This window comes from Schistocerca cancellata, chromosome 2 (assembly GCF_023864275.1).
Source record: "Schistocerca cancellata isolate TAMUIC-IGC-003103 chromosome 2, iqSchCanc2.1, whole genome shotgun sequence".
Taxonomy (NCBI): domain Eukaryota; kingdom Metazoa; phylum Arthropoda; class Insecta; order Orthoptera; family Acrididae; genus Schistocerca; species Schistocerca cancellata.
Window position 1 is genome coordinate 600,182,449 of NC_064627.1, and position 17,208 is coordinate 600,199,656.

Here is a 17,208-nt window from a genome sequence, read left to right on the forward strand (position 1 = left end):
CTAGACAGCTGGCAGTGCAACGTGCGTGACCTGCGTGCGCATGAGTGTCAGGTGGGAAGCGGCTCCGGGCGGTTACAAGCGAGCTGAATGTTTGCAGTTTCGCTCCTCCTCACGTCGTCCATTGGCCATAGTGATGTGCTGGGTGGCAACTACTGCTTTCAGCAACCATCGGATGGGACTACGAGGGGCGTTTGAAAAGTCCGTGCAAAGTCCGAGAGATGGCACCACCGGCACGTATCGAGGTCATATTTAGTAAGTAGCATCTTTGGAAATAACGCATACCAAGTTTCAGCCATATTGGTCTATTTATTTGTGTTTGGCATTCGTGTGAATCAAGGAAGTCTAGTGATTATCAAAAAATGGACGAAGAAGAATTTCGTGTGGTGATTAAACATTACTCTATGAAAGGCAAAACGCCTCAGGAGACTACAGAGAAGTTTGATAAACATTACCGTGACTCTGCACTTTCGATTAGAAGAGTTTATAAGTGGTTACAAGATTTTCAGAGTGACCATATGAGCACAAGTGATGCTGAACGTTCTGGACGCCCTGTGGAGGTTACGACTCCAGAAATCATTGCTAAAATCCATGATATCGTGATGGATGACAGAAGAGTTAAGGTGCGTGAGATAGCTAGTGTTGTGAGCGCCTCGAATGAACGGGTGCATAATATTCTGCATAAACATTCGGACATGAGGAAGTTATCTGCAAGATGGGTTCCGCGATTGCTCACGCTTGACCAAAAACGGAATCGTGCGAAGTGTTGCAAGGATGATTTGCAGCTGTTCAGGAAGAATCCGCAACACTTTAAGCGTCGTTTCGTCACTATGGATGAAACATGGATACATTACAATACTCCTGAGACCAAACCACAATCTAAACAATAGGTTACCAAGTGAGAATCTGCATCAAAAAAGGCGAAGACCAGTCCTTTGGCCGGAAGGGTTATGGCGACTGACTTTTGGGATTCGCAAGGGATAATCCTCATCGACTATCTGGAAAAGGGTAAAAGTATTACAGGTGAATATTATTCATCGTTATTGGATCATTTGAAAACCGAGCTGCAACAAAAGCGCCGGCGATTGGACCACAAAAAGTCCTCTACCATCACAGCAATGCACCAGCACGCACCTCAGCAGTTGTGGTCACAAAATTAATGGAAATAGGATTCCAACTCGTTTCACATCCCCCCTATTCTCCAGACTTGGCTCCCTTGGACTACTATTTGTTTCCCAATTTGCAGAAACGGCTGGCGAGACAAAGATTTTATTCAAACGAGGAGCTGATTGCAGTAACTAATAGCTATTTTGCAGACTTGGACAATTCCTATTATTCGGAAGGGATCAACAAATTAGAACAGCGTTGGACGAGGTGTATAAGTCTAAAAGGACTTGTCGAAAAATAAAAAATGTTTACCCCATCCACGTAAGTAGTTTTTATTTTTGCCATTTCCTGGGTTTCCGAAATAAGAGCCTCAAACTGAGCGAGGTGGTGCAATGGTTAGCACACCGTACCCGTACTCGGGAGGACGACGTTTCGAACCCGCGTTTGGACATCCTGACTTTTCCGTGATTTCCCTAAACCGCTTCAGGCAAATGCCGGGATGATCCTTTGAAAGGGCGCGACCGATTTCCTTCTCAGTCCTTCCCATATCCGAGCTTCTGTTCCGTCCCTAATGACCTCGTTGTCGACAAGATTCAAACACTAATCTCCTCCTCCTGCTCAGAGCCTCGACTTTTTGTTTTATGGATCTGCTAAAGCTGCAGGCACAGTGACATTGACATCAGGGCATTCCACCGACGACCGACATCAGCTGAAGAGGGCCGATTCTCGGTGCAATCGAACACAGCGAACGCAGGCACATACTTCGGACGACGGCCAGCGGAATTCAGATTAGTTAGGCGCTACAGTCTGGAGCCGCGCGACCGCTACGGTCGCAGGCTCGAATCCTGCCTCGGGCATGGATGTGTGTGATGTCCTTAGGTTAGTTAGGTTTAAGTAGTTCTAAGTTCTAGGGGACTGATGACCACAGATGTTAAGTCCCATAGTGCTCAGAGCCATCTGAACCATTTTTTTAACTACTTAAAAGTTTAATAATATACAGCAGAACGTACTTAAATCGCGCACGTTCTGTGGCTGTCTATACTCAATGCAGGCATGTCGTGTGCAACACGAGCGAAGACTTCATCGTAAATTTTAGACTTAGATTAAAACCACAAAAAAAATATCTGTTCAATTGAGAAATGTAGCTTATGTCAATTTTAATGCTTAAAGTTATTACAGTGAATATTTTCTGGATTGTAGGAGAAGATGGGACAGAATGATGCACGGGGCACATTTGAGACACAGGCGTATTTCATAACTGATAAAACATAATCAGCTGGTAACTAATCTTTACGTGTCCATCCACGTGTAAATGCAACAACTGCGCGGCGCGTCCGCCAGTTAGCCGATGGCGCCTGAAAAGAATGAACGTGTTTCTAGTGCCACCAAGTTAAAAAAAATTACATTGAAATCAAAAGTGTTTCAGCGATCTTCTGTGTCATCCAGTGAAGAACTGTATATACTGAAGGTAAGACATCGAGCGTTAAGGATCTCACGCATTTTTAAAAATTATTAATATCGTTTTATTTGTACCCTTCATTTTTTAGAAATGCTTGACAGATTTCTAACATTCAAGAAACAATGCATGAATTTCAGATCAAAAGTCTCCACCAGGAACGACTTACCGCAAAAACTGGCCAGATCACAGTGGGTCGGTGAATTTGCAACCAGCCGAACTTCTGTAGCGGCGCTATGCTACTCCGCTGCAGAATATGCCTGTCCTGTTTGGTATACGTCAGCACTTGCGTAACGTGTGGATATTGCCCTAAACAACACATGCAGAATTATAACAGACTGTTTGAAGTCAACTGCAGCCGCATGGTACTACCACATTGCAGGAATTGCACCACGTCCTGTTCGGAGAGAAATAGCAGCTGAGCAGGAAAAAAAGACATCCTATGCAGGGACAACAACCCTATCCACGACGATTAAGGTCAAGAAAAAGTTTCCTCAGAACACTGGAGAAACTAACAACCACTGATGAAGAAGCCAGGCTGCAACTATGGAGGGCTGAGGCATCCCACTCCCCAGGTTGTAAAAGATTATCAGAATCTTTACCCCATGGTCTTGATGAGAATTGGACAATCTGGAAATCCTTGAATATGATAAGGTCAGGAGAGGGCAGAACACGGGTTAACCTGGCAAAATGTGGACACATTGAAGAAAACAGAATCCAATGTGACTGCGGGGAAGAACAGATTGTTCAACATATGCTCCGGTGTCGACTGTGTCCAGCCACTTGCACAGAAGATGACATTCACCAGTAACGGAAAACGCACTGGAAGTGGGCAAATTCTAGTCAGAGATTATATAAACATGCTGTAAGGCACAGGGCTTATAGGGACGTGTCAGGGTACCTTACTTGTGTATGAAAGTGCCACGCTAAAGTACAGTTTTTCCGTAACATAATTATTTTTCGTTTTCACCAGGAATTGGTACGTATGTATAAAGCAAAGACTGAGAGACGCAATATGGATGAGAAGAAGATAAAGGCTGCCATAACCGAAGTTAGACTTAAGATATTATCCGTACGAAAAGCAACTGAAAATTACGGTGTCAAACCTGGAATCTCGCAAAATTTTAATGAAACGGTTCGAAAAACTCACGAAGAAATTCATCAGTCGTCGTCTTCTACGTCATATAGGTCAAAATATACTGCTGCTTAGGCATTTACAAAACAAGAGAAGAAGTTTACAGAATTTTTATTTTGTTGCAAAAACTCTTGACATTGGCTTATGAATACGCGGAAAATTTGGGTTGTATTTTTCCAGCATCATTTAAAAAATACATGTGCTGGAAATAATTGGGAAACAGGATTTAGAAAAAGGAACTAAGAACTTAGCCTCACAAAACCTGAAAACACAAGCGCAGCAATAAGTTTTACATTCGATAAAACAGCAACTAGTACGTTTTTTACCGTTCCGAGCGTGTAATAAAGCACTATAAATTTACGTCTGATCGTGTAATAAATCTTAACGAGACAGGAATTAAATAGTGTTACCAACGCCTAAAATTTTGACTGAAAGGAACAGAGACTAGTAAGACAAATTGTGTCAGTTGAACCGGGAAAGCTAGTTACGTTTCGCGGAATAGTTACTGCAACAGGCGTCGCACTACCTCCTGTTTGTGTTGTTCCTCGTGTGCATTTAGAGGAACAATTATTAAGTAGAGATCCAGCCTAGGTTTAGCAAGCAGGGACGGCTGAATGACAACGGAATTGTTCGTCCATGTTCTGAGAAACGTTCAGCGCCACACTTCATGCACTAAAGACAATCTAGTTATTATTTGTGACAATCACGAAACATATGTTTCGATCTGAGCAGTCAACTTCTGTCGAGACAATGGAATATTCTGCCTGTCTCTACCGCCACACACGTCAGACAAGCTACAACCATTGGATGTCAGTCTTCTTGGTGCGTTTAAATGCAAACTTAAAAATATCTTTCAGTGATTGGCACATTAGAAACATTGGAAATACTTCATACGTATGTAACATATCTGAACTTTCAAAATTGGCCTTGTTGGAATGTTTTACACTAAAGAATATCACAAGTAGCTTATCAGAGCCTGGAATTTGGCCATTTAACGGGCTTATGTTTTGAGACGACGATTTTGGGCCTATAGAAGCGTGTAATGTGAGTTCACAAGAAGAAAATGACGACAGTAGACAAGACATTGAAAGGTAGTAGATTGCATGGAGGTGGGTAGAAGTCGAAATGATGAAGTTATTGATAGTTGCGAATGAGACAAAATATTAATTCACCGAGTGGAGCCTCTTGGCAAAAGATCGGTTGCTATTTTATCTCCAAACATTATTCTACGTTCCAGAGCTCTTGCACCTCCGGAGCTTGTTCTGTCAAGCTCTATGACTATTTATGGAACCAGAAGCAATAAGAGCGTACCCAGCAAAAGTTTCTGATGGAAAAGCGACTAAGAAAGGAACAGAGAAGGGAAAATCCAGGATTTGTACCGAAACACCACAAAAGGATAGTTTACAAATTTTATACGAAGAAAAGGAACGAAAACGATAAGCGAAAATAATAAAGCAGAAAGCAAATGAGTCGAAAACAGCAAACAATTGGTGGGGGTAACAGAAACCAGAAAGTCTAAAAAAAAGGAGTCTGTTCCAGCTTACGGACACTGCCAGATTGTGATTCAAGTCATAATGATTCGTTGTAATTAAGCGTCTCCGAAGGAGAAGATTTAGAATGGCAGTCTGATGCAGAAGGTGGAGAAGAGTTCGTCGCTTCCAGCCTTGAAAAAAATATGGTTGGAGATTTCATCCTTAACAATTTGAGAAGACGAGATCGGTAGGTCATTATGTGGCCAAAGTAATTTCCAGATAGTGTTTGACCCCCTATCAAACGTCATATCACAGAAAAAGACAGAATCTTGTTCTTTTTTGTGGAAAAAGGCAAAACCTTGTTCTTTTTTGTGTTCCCAAATGTAAAAGACTAAGCGAAATTTCTCAAAAGGCACACCTCGAACTTCATATCTCTATTCTTTTTCAGTTAATTTTAGTGCATATAATGTGTAATAGACGTTGCATCTGTTGTTATTAAAAATGTTACGTTAAAATTTATTCTGAACGAATGTTTGTTAGCGTACTAACCGTTACTAGGAATTTTACCTCTCTTGCGAGTATTCTAAGTTCAAATACGTAACTCGTCTGGGAATTTTATTAAAAAATAATTCTCGTTAAAGATATTTAAAATTTAATTTTCACACATAATTTGAATTTTTATGTTAAATTCAAGAATGATTTCGATTTCTTCACAATGAAAGTATAATTTTCTTAGAAGTCTTTCAAATTGAAACCAATTTCATACAATTTCCTCCTCGTATCAATGTTACTCGCGTGAAGTATCTAAGCGCCGCATAGGTGGGGTAGAATGACGCAAAACCTATTTTTTGCTCCAAACGTAAAATGTATTTGTTATCGTAACTTAAGTAATTCTATCTACTAATATTATAATACGAGGGCTGTTCAGAAAGTAAGCTCCGATTGATCGCGAAATGGAAACGACTATGATAATCCGATAAAGCTTTGCACAGATGTGTTGGGCAGTGTCTCTTGTATGACCCTAGATAGCATCACGTCACTCCTCTCATTTCTGAGCTCACAGTGATCGCGTAAAGTTGTCTAGAGAATAGTGTCTCCCGCCAAGTACGAGGACCTGGTGAGAAATTTCGCCTGAAGCTATACAGCCAACATTACATAACTGTCGTGCAGTTTCTTCTACAAGGCAATATTCTCAGCCGCATTCTGAAGGGGCAGTGAAGATGCTCCTGCATCGTTTTCAATTGGAAATGTTTGACTACCCACAACACAGCCCGTAATTGACTCCCCCTGTGTTTCATTTCTGCTCACATGAACCGCTGGCTATGAATACAACATTTTGGCACAGAAAACGAGCTGTAGGCCAGCGTAGAGAATTGGCGGAAAGCACTGGCGGCTGTCTTGTATGATGAGGGTATTGGAAAGTTGGTACAACGCTACGACAAATGTGTTAGTCAGAACGGCAACTACGTAGAGAAGTAGCTGGATGGTGTAGCTAACTGTTAAAAATAAAACATTTCTAATTTTCACTGTGGTTCCCATTTCGCGATCAATCGGAGCTTACTTTCTGAACAGCCCTCGTATTATTATATAATGCAATATACTAAACTTAGAGAAACAGTTATATATTACATTTTACCATATGAAATTTCAATTCGCATTTTTCTGCATGCATCTGCCACACTTCCCCCTGTGTCCTAAGGAACATTGCATCGCACTTCTGCACAACACAGGCACTGCGATATCATATTTATCCGCCGCACCGGTCAAGCGACTTTCAATTACAATGTCTCACCTGTACGGGAACATACATAATGAATGTACGAGTGTGGAATGTACGAGTGCGGAATGTACGAGTGCGGCTTGTAAACACATAGTTGGCACATGGGAGTTCGGGTCTGATCATGTGTCGTGATAAGCGGAAAATCCGTGTTCGGGCACCGGTCCGCCAGAAATTTTCAGTGTCGTCATTGCCCATATTCACAACTGCGAAAACATTTCATATGAATTATTATTGCTGCTGCTTACTGGTGTTTTTTGCCAGTAGGGTGGTGATTGTATTATACGTGGTGGTTTGCAAATGTGGTGTATACTTTTCCACTTTTCCATTCTTTAGGTATTCAGACTTCCGTATTATAAAATTTATTTATCTTTCACACGTAAACTTAATAACAGTCATTGAAGGTTAACTAACAAATGTCCGTTTTGTTGAATTTATTAGAAGTTGTCCAGAGAGTTTGTAAACTTCCTTTTCAATGTATCACGAAGCATCTCGAGAATGTAATAGAACGTCCCTTTCTTCATCTCATACATTCATAAAACGTATCTGGGTACTCCAACAACTGAGAAAGAGTGCAGTACTCGCCACTTTCTTCTCGAGACAGATGTAACTCATTCACATGCTTTCGCTGAAGTGTTGTAAGGTTTTCATACGGTTCCTGCCATTGCAAACAATTCACCTTTGCTGTGCTGGACAGAAGATGAATGAGCGCGCTGTACGAATAGTGAATAGGATACTTGACACTGTGTTTAAGCTTATCTGTGGTTTGCTTGCTCGTCCGTCAGTTGTGCAGCACTGGAGCGTTCTTATTGAAGACATAGTAGCGAACGGTTGAGCTTTCAGAGAGAGAGAGAGGCTTGATATTTGGAATTTGGGAGAAATTATCTTAATTACTTTATTATGGAGACGAAAATTTGTTTGTAAAGATATGTTGTTGATTCTAAGAATCGAGAACATTTTTGAAGAAATATTTCACGGTGCATCTACATCTAAATTTTCATGATTACCTGGTAATTCTCAATTAGGTGCCTGGCAGAGGGTTCATCGAACTACTACTCTACCGTTCCAAGCAATGCATGCGCAGAATAAAATATTTTTTTGTCAGAACTATTAATTTATGGAAATCGCCCTTCCTTAGCCCGTCTGATCCCAAGAAGGTTTGCCATTCAAATCTTTTACAAATTCCTGTTTAAATCTTATGTTTGGAGTGTAGATAAACCGTAAATAACACTTTCATGATTGTAACAATATATTTAGAACAAAAAATGGACGTTCCAAAAATGGAAAGTGGGAATGGGAGGATACAGGTACCATGCATATAATACTGTGAGAAACGATTGTAAATTTTTCATGTTTACGTTCATTATCTCACTACATATTTTATACAACTCATTTACAGATTTGAATATATAACCAAATAAGGAATAAACAAGATTACATTTTGTTTTAGTGAGTTCTGTTTCAACTTTAGTTTGTATGAAACTGCGCAAAACAATTTGCATGCAAAGGAATTTTGCATTTCTTGCATTGTTTTGTCATGTTCTTCTTGGACTGGCCACATTTTAGTGTTTGCCTATTGGTACAATCAGATGATCTTGTCCATGGTAGCGTACATCATTGAGCACCCTTTATGTAAGGCTTTTGGATTTCTCGTTGGATGGGTAGGTGATTGTCGTGAGCTGTACCTCCAAAAGTAGCATTGACCACATACCTTGTGAAGACAAGAAGATCTACTCTACCGTTCCAACCGATACATACGCAGAATAAAATATTTCTCTGTCAGAACTATTAATTTATGAAAATCGCCCTTCCTTAGCCCGTTTGATCCCAAATGGAGGAGTATTGTTTGTCTATAAAGCAACCAAGCATTATTTATTGATGCATTTAGCGGAAATGCAAGAAGTTTGTTGTACCATTTCTTCGTTCTGAAATTAATCCTGTATTTTCGAATATTTTCATCAAGTCTGTACATTCCTCCCATGTAAGTGTTGTAACTAACAACTGCAGCGGGAGTAATTATATCAATAAACTTTCTCTCACTCCTACTGTATCCTTTGGATTGTCCAGTTGGTTGAAATCCTCTACTGTTTGAGGCAATGGAACAATGCTGTTGTCATGGTAGCGAAGCAGAGTCAATCCAGATTTATTATCGCTTATTTGGCCATATGTTCCTCTTGGAGCTTTTTTCATTTCACGAAGGTCTTGCAGAGGAGCACTCTCTGTTCTATTTGAGCGAACTGTTCCTGTTACAGTGCAGCCCTTTTCTTTTATGCATCCAAAAGTGGCAATGGAGTAAAAAGTTATCAAAAAGGAAATTATATGTGTTGTGGGTTGGCAAGAGAGCCAACCCGATACTGCTAGAGGAAGCCGAAAGGCACGCGTTTAGGTCTGGAACAGGACAAGGAAATTAGACTTTAGCAAAAAACGTACGTAGCTGCTGGAATACTTAACTTTAATCCATAAATGGTGAACATCGCTCTTGACGGTACATGTTTTACAGCATCAATAGTAACTGGTAATGGCGCCTTGCTAGGTCGTAGCAAATGACGTAGCTGAAGGATATGCTAACTATCGTCTCGGCAAATGAGAGCGTATTTTGTCAGTGAACCATCTCTAGCAAAGTCGGCTGTACAACTGGGGCGAGTGCTAGGAAGTGTCTCTAGACCTGCCGTGTGGCGACGCTCGGTCTGCAATCACTGATAGTGGCGACACGCGGGTCCGACGTATACTAACGGACCGCGGCCGATTTAAAGGCTACCACCTAGCAAGTGTGGTGTCTGGCGGTGACACCACAATATGTCATACGTCTGTTCATTCTCTGGGTCTGACACAACTGAACCACCTACACCAGGCCCAGGTCTTGTGTTTCCTGTTGCAGCACCCTGGTATATTTCAGTTTGAATTAGATACCCTAGTCTCGTGCAAAGACACCAAACCGTATAACCAAACCTTATCGGTTTACCTGTCATATGTTGCTTTGTTCAAAAAATGTTCGAATGTGTGTGAAATCGAATGGGACTTAACTGCTAAGGTCATCAGTCCCTAAGCTTACACACTACTCAACCTAAACTATCCTAAGGACAACCACACGCACCCATGCCCGAGGGAGAACTCGAACCTCCGCTGGGACCAGCCGCACAGTCCATGACTACCGCGGCTAGACCGGTCGGCTAACCCCGCGCGGCTTGCTTTGTTCCGTGTCTACCATAAACGGTATCATGGCCTCATCAATACATAGCAGTCTTAGCCACGTATCATTCAAGAGTTTCCAAAGGGGTCACACTTTTGAAAATCTGTCATCTTTGGATAAGCTGTTGTTATCACAGGCATGTATATATTTCACAATGTTTTCAAGTCTTCCTTTTGACATTGCTTTTGACACAGCTAGATTATGGCAATCCTCGATCATTTCCCAGTACATTCTATATCTTGATAAAGGATTGTAACCTGTCAGAAGAAATATGGCCAGTAACACTCTTATCTCTGCACCTGCCACACTGAATGTTGTATCACCCTGCTGATAAGGATAAATATTTGTGTAATTGGCTAGCAAGTCCACAATAATGTCATCATAAAACAGTTCAAATAGCTGTAATGATGACATTTATTCTGTAAAAATTTCTGGAAGTTTCCATGTCTTCATCTGCACTTCATTTATATCGTTCTGAGTCCATCTCCTATCAGCCCTCTCTCTTCTGTCGGTAACAGGAATAGTATTTGATGTAGGACATTACAGACTGAGAACGCTATCAATATGGGCAGCACCAGTAGTTGAACACGGTGGCTCATTAGACTCCCTAGGGCCTATCTGTAATATAGAACTGCAGCTTTCTAGAAACCATAAATAATATTTACATAGGTACAGATAAATAACTTAGAAAATTCTAATAATCTTATTTCCTAGTCAAAATCTTGAATTTATAGTATTGTCTAATGTTTACCTCTCGGATCGCAATTTCCCCATCACAATATTTTGTAACTTTTGCTTCTGCAACATATCTTAGCTGGTTGCCACTTGATGATTTATAGAACTTTCACACTTGTCACCTAAACCTTCATCTGACCACCATTGTCATCAGGGGGATTTATGTACAAATCAGCATCAGGAAAATCCATATCCTCTTCTGATGAGGCTATAATTTCATCGGCAGTCAAAATAAAATGCAAGTGCTTTACTGTTGTTTCAATGCACCCATTCAATCCCACTATTCCAAGAATGGAACACTCAGCTATTATGCATTATAACTCATTGTTGAGAACAGATATGAACAAATAGCACACACACACTATTAATCTTGTATTTATACATCATGTTTTATAATATCGTTATCCACTGTCAAATATAGTAAAACTTACTTAACCTTTCCTTATAGTCATTTTTCCATAAACAGCAATTACTGCAGCACCAACAATATTGCTATGCAGATGCTCGCAGCACAAATGGCAGTTTTGTGTAAAAGCGAAGAGCATGTAGAAGGCCAGGACTGTGACAAACCTACCAAAAACCGAAATCACTGTTCACAAAAAAATTACAAACTTTTGTCACAAAAATGGAACAGTGGGATAAAATGGGTTAGATAACTAATAATACTCATGACTACTGTTAATTTGATCTCTTTGTTTTCGTTATGTCACAAGTAGCCCAATTAGTTTAAATGTCTGTAATTTTTTTTAGCAATGAGAGTTTTGAAACTGTTGGAGTTTTCTTATGTTGTACACTCTTCTTGACAGTTCTCAGAGTTTAACTTTTCAAGAACAATTTTGTTTAAGGTAAAACTCTCCTCCATCATTAGTAATGACCTCACGTCACGTTCAACCACACATTGTTTATGACAAGGGTAAACAAATTTTGTAGTGAATAGTTTATTTTTCTTTAGGTGCTGCATTTACTGATTTCAGTTTCCTTTCGAGAACGTCAGTACAACAGATACAGAACAACATGCTGTGTGTGAGGTAAGTTACAGGTCTCACTTTGCGTTCTTGTGAACAAACAGTACACAGTCAGAATTTTCAGGTATTATGTTTATTAAGCAGGTTAATTTACAGTAAACAAAGAAGGTAATATTGAATAGTTATGTTGTACTAAACAGAGGCATATTTTCTTTCGTGGATATTTCAAGTCAGACTTCGTACTTCATTTTACGCAACTTCCATAATTTCCTTCAGTACTGAGTTACAGAAATAGTTTGCACTATGTACACTGTTAGTATCTTTCGGGGTTTAGATTTGTTTTAATAATTTCAAATTAGCATTTCACTTAGACTAATTTCTGTTTCACGACTCTGCCCACATGCGTAACACAGGGCCAGGAAACAGTCAATTTCGCTCTGCAGCTGAATATGATAACTGAAAAACACGTTACACGAGGATAATGTTTGAAAAAGAAAAGAATATTCAGTATTTTCATTTATAATTAAATTTTTATAGAAAGCTTGGAGTGTTAATACCAATAGTTGCAATGCACAGAGGCGTCAAGGCATCCATCCCGTCCAATGAGTTTAGAACAGATTCTAACTTCCTCGATAGAACAGATACCAACCTCTTTGATTCCGCCGAACCTGACAAAGGAGATTAGATGCTCTGTGATCAAGCTGTCAGCCAATGTCACTGCCATGACGTAGCATGAAATACAAAATCGTTTGATCATTGTGAGTAGAGGAATGGAGCTTTCCCACAGTTTGGGAATCTATATCAGTATCTATACTTCGCAAACCACCTTACGATGTGTGGCGGAGGCTATTTCTGGTACCACTATCTTTTCTCCTCTTCCCTGTTCCATCCACGAACGGTGGGTGGGAAGAATGATTGTCGGTAAATCTCCGTCGCCAGTGGTGCAGTTGAACAATGTATATCATCACCATCATCATCACAGTCTTCATAGATTAGCCCTTTTTGCCTTTACCGCTTCAGAACTGTTCAGACCATCTCTTTAAGGGAGATTCAACGTTCCTTTTGCTGGTTGGGTTATTCTGTATTGCAGCATTAGTTATTCTGTCATTAGACATACGTTAGACATGTTATTTCCAGATCATTCGCTATTTTTCTGTTATATTTGTAATAGATTCAGCATTTACTTATTATCTAATGTCGGCATTTCTTTTATCGTCTAGTAATGAATATACCTCTACAAAGCTGAGGTACTTCATCTCTGATGGTTCCATTCGACGTAGCTGATCAAATCTTAGGATCCAACATTTGCTACCATACAGCAGCATAGATAACGCTAATACTTTGCAAAGTTTAATTAATGTTTCTTTTAGTACGTTATGTTTTAATGTTCGTCGTATAGTTCCACAGAAATGTCTGAATCTGGCCAATTTTAGCTCCACATCAACTGACTTCGGAAATTTCAAATTGAGCTCTAAAGTTTAAACTCTCTTACTTGTTCAATTATTTGTCCATCTTTAACAATTTTGGCTCCAGTCCTTGAAATGGCATCACTTTTGTTTTATGTGTTGATATTCTCAGTGCGCATGTAGCGGCAATTTGACTCAATTTAAGGTGTGAAATTGTCTTCGAATACTTATGAGCAGTTCGTTACAATTACATACTTTCAGGGCCAGTTGCCAGTCCTTGCACAAGTCGTCTACCTTCTACAGATTTTTGCTGCAGTTTCTTGGCTTTGTAACGTTCCCGTGAGCAGATCCTGAACATCCGGCAGCTCATGAAGAAGGATCTTCATGTGCTTCGTGGATTTCAACGAAGCTTTCGTCAAGGTGAAATGGTCAAAGTTATGGACTATCTTCATCGAGATGGGCAGACCGAGACACCTGGTGTACCTGATCCGGCAACTGGGCTTTTCGAACGCCGAGACGCTAAGAATCAATAACACCTATTCAGACATCTTTTCTAGTGCCGAAGTGAGACAAGGTTGCAAACTCTCTCCAAAAATGGTTCAAATGGCTCTGAGCAATATGGGACTTAACATATGAGGTCATCAGTCCCCTAGAACTTAGAACTACTTAAACCTAACTAACCTAAGGACATCACGCACATCCATGCCCAAGGCAGGATTCGAACCTGCGACCGTAGCAGTCGCGCGGTTCCTGACTGAAGTGCCTAGAACCGCTCGGCCACCGCAGCCGGCAGTCTCTCTCCACTGTTGTTCAATGCATATAGTAAGCACATTATGAGGGAGGTTCTTGGAGACACGTATGGCAGCATCGTTGCAGGTGGGATAAAAATTAACACGCTTAGGTACGCTGATCACACTCTGATAATTTTATAACCGACAATCAGTTGGAAACAACCACTTGAAAGCTGGCCGTACGAAGCAGAAGGTATGGTTTTGAAAGCAACAAAGACCAAAGTGATGATTGTAGATCGCCCTAATGAGAGCAGACATAACATTGCAACAGTTCCTGGCTACGAGCTCGTCAGTCACTTTGAGTATTTAGAATTCTGGAGATCGCGAGTTTGCGATCCGTAGGCGCATTTCGACTGGGAGCATTCTGCAGCAAATCTTGTTCGCATCTGGAAGGACACCTCCATCACTGACAAAACATAGCTCACCCTCTTCCGAACTGTAGTCATGCAGCAGAAACTGACCTATGCAGCAGAAACTCGGACGATGAAGATCGCGGATCATCGCAGGACTGATGCTCTGGAAATGTGGAGTCGTGGATGATTACTTTGAACACCATGGGCAGCTCACTGAACCAATGAATCTATCATGAGGCAGCTCAGAATTAGAGCAACAGTCTCGACTCTTGCCAACCAAAATCAACTGAAATATTTTGGTCACAATGCCTGAAGGCAAGAGACAATGAAAACAACATCCATAGAGGGAAATGTCGATGTCAGAAGACGTAGAAGAAGTAGAGGACGCACACCATTGCGGTGGTTGGAGCAGTTTAAGAGCCTGAGAGATATAAGGTTGAAGCAAGCAGGTTTCAGTTACCAAGACAGAGCTTCGTGGAGGCAGGTCAAGGGCTTACTGCATGATGTCCTCTATACCCTTGCGTAGGATTAGACCAAAAAGTGAGATCGTTCCTATAATCAACAGCACCGTCCGCGATTAAACTCTCGGGGCCTCCAGTGTTATCCTAAAAGCAGGAACTGAATCTAGTCACAATTCTAGTCCGATACTCACAAGGCTCGTATTTTGTTCATTAAACGACAATTCCAGGACTGTACCGAGTGCCATAGTTAGTTATTTTCGTGTTCCATTGATCACTTGCACGATAAATCACAATGGCGTGGAGTAAGTCACTTTACCATCACATCACAAATTATTTTGTAATTAGGATACATGCTGTTTATTTAAGAGCGTTCCTTTAATATATGGCGATCAAAACGTTTTCATTCGAGGGCGTTGCTGCAACGTAGCGCGACTCAGATGCGAGTATGTAAGCACCGACTTGCAAGTAAGGGATTAGTTGTGCGGCTCTGATGCGGGTGTGTAAGCATCGACAAGCCAGCAGAGTATTAGACTCGTGTCTTTCAGACTTGGGTGCAGCACATGCGGCAACGTGAACTACAGCGACTTCGATATCAAATGCGCCGAAACAGGACAAACGTGCTGTTTTTCTTTTCGTAGGTGCCAAAAGACAAACACTTGTAGACATCCATCGGAGAATGAAGAATGTGTGTGGGGCAGCATGTACGTCGAAAACTACTGCTGGGGAATGGTGGGCCAAGTTTCGTTCTACGTTCGCTCCAGGAAACGGAAGAGACAACACTGGCGCGCTGCGGTGTAAATACTTCCTGCTCGGCTAGCACACACGAAGTGTACACAGTAATGGTTCGTTTCAGCACGTGTTCTACTTCCATAGGCTCTGCCAAATCGTTAAAAGTTTTGCTACGCTGCGATCACCACCATTGACGGTGGCGATCGCAAACCCCTGCTCGACAAACTTCTCAAAACCAGCCAGACAGTGTCGCAATGGATACTTCAAACGGTTCAAATGGCTCTAAGCACTATGGGACTCAACACCTGAGGTCATCAGTCCCCTAGACTTAGAACTAATTAAACCTGACTAACCTAAGGACATCACACACATCCATGCCCGAGGCAGGATTCGAACCTGCTACCGTAGCAGCAGCGCGGTTCCGGAGTGAAGCGCCTAGAACCGCTCGGCTATAACAGTCGGCGCGCTGGATACTTATACACTTCATGCACCCGTCAGTGAAGTGATCAGCGACACAATAATTTTTGTCTCGCAACATAGACACACCGCAACGTATACCATCTGTCAGTGGAACTACAGCAAAAGAACTGCAGCTCTCGTAGAAACGCCAACGGAACCGCACGCCGGCCAGATTGGCCCAGCGGTTCTAGGCGCTACTGTCTGGAACCGCGCGACCGCTACGGTCGCAGGTTCGAATCCTGCCTCGGGCATGGATGTGTGTGGATGTCCTTAGGTTAGTTAGGTTTAAGTAGTTCTAAGTTCTAGGGGACTGATGACCTCAGAAGTTAAGTCCCATAGTGCTCAGAGCCATTTGAACCATTTTTTTTGGAACCGCACGGGGGAGGAAGGAGAGGACGACCAACGAGACAAAATGGAGAAAGTGCTAGGTGTCGACGCCGCCCAAGAAGGAACTGTAACCCACCAACATGAAGTAGCACTGCTAACTTGTACGAAAGTACCGACAAAGGGCCTTTCGTCTTATTTGTTGAGAGTAGATACAGAAACGGAGGCAGGCTCCATCTTATGGCACTACACATAATTATTATACCGGAATGTTAGTCACTATTCAAGCATACAATCAATATTACGGCGGCAGTAAAAAACCGTGTGAAAATTGAGACTGTGTCAGTACTGACTGCCCATGCCCATGGTTCAACATCCTTCCTTAGATAAAGCATATTTGGAGGCCCTTATTCCCAAGTTCTTCGTTATTAAAGAAGGCATCTTCAATAATGTTCAAACCTCACCTATGGAGGACGAATTACTAACGGAAAGACATTTTGCTGCGAAGTTGTTGCCATAAGGAAACTCCTCCCGAACAGGCCATGAAGGCACAACGGTACCGACCGGCCGCCATGCCATCCTCAGCCTATAGGCGTCACTGGATGCGGATATGGAGGGGCATGTGGTCAGAACACCGCTCTCCCGGCCGTATGTCAGTTTCCGAGACCGGAGCCGCTACTTCTCACTCAAGTAGCTCCTCAGATTGCCTCACATGGGCTGATGGCGCCCCGCTTGCCAACAGCGCTCGGCAGACCGCATGGTCACCCATCCAAGTTCGAGCCCAGTCCGACAACGCTTAACTTCGGTGATCTGACGGGAACCGACGTTACCACTGCAGCAAGGCCGTTGGC

At 41.8% G+C, this 17,208-nt stretch overlaps 1 pseudogene; it reads right to left on the minus strand.

Annotated features, from left to right (window-relative positions):
* Positions 1-17,090: 17,090 nt before the first annotated feature.
* Positions 17,091-17,208, minus strand: LOC126163549 (5S ribosomal RNA; annotated as a pseudogene).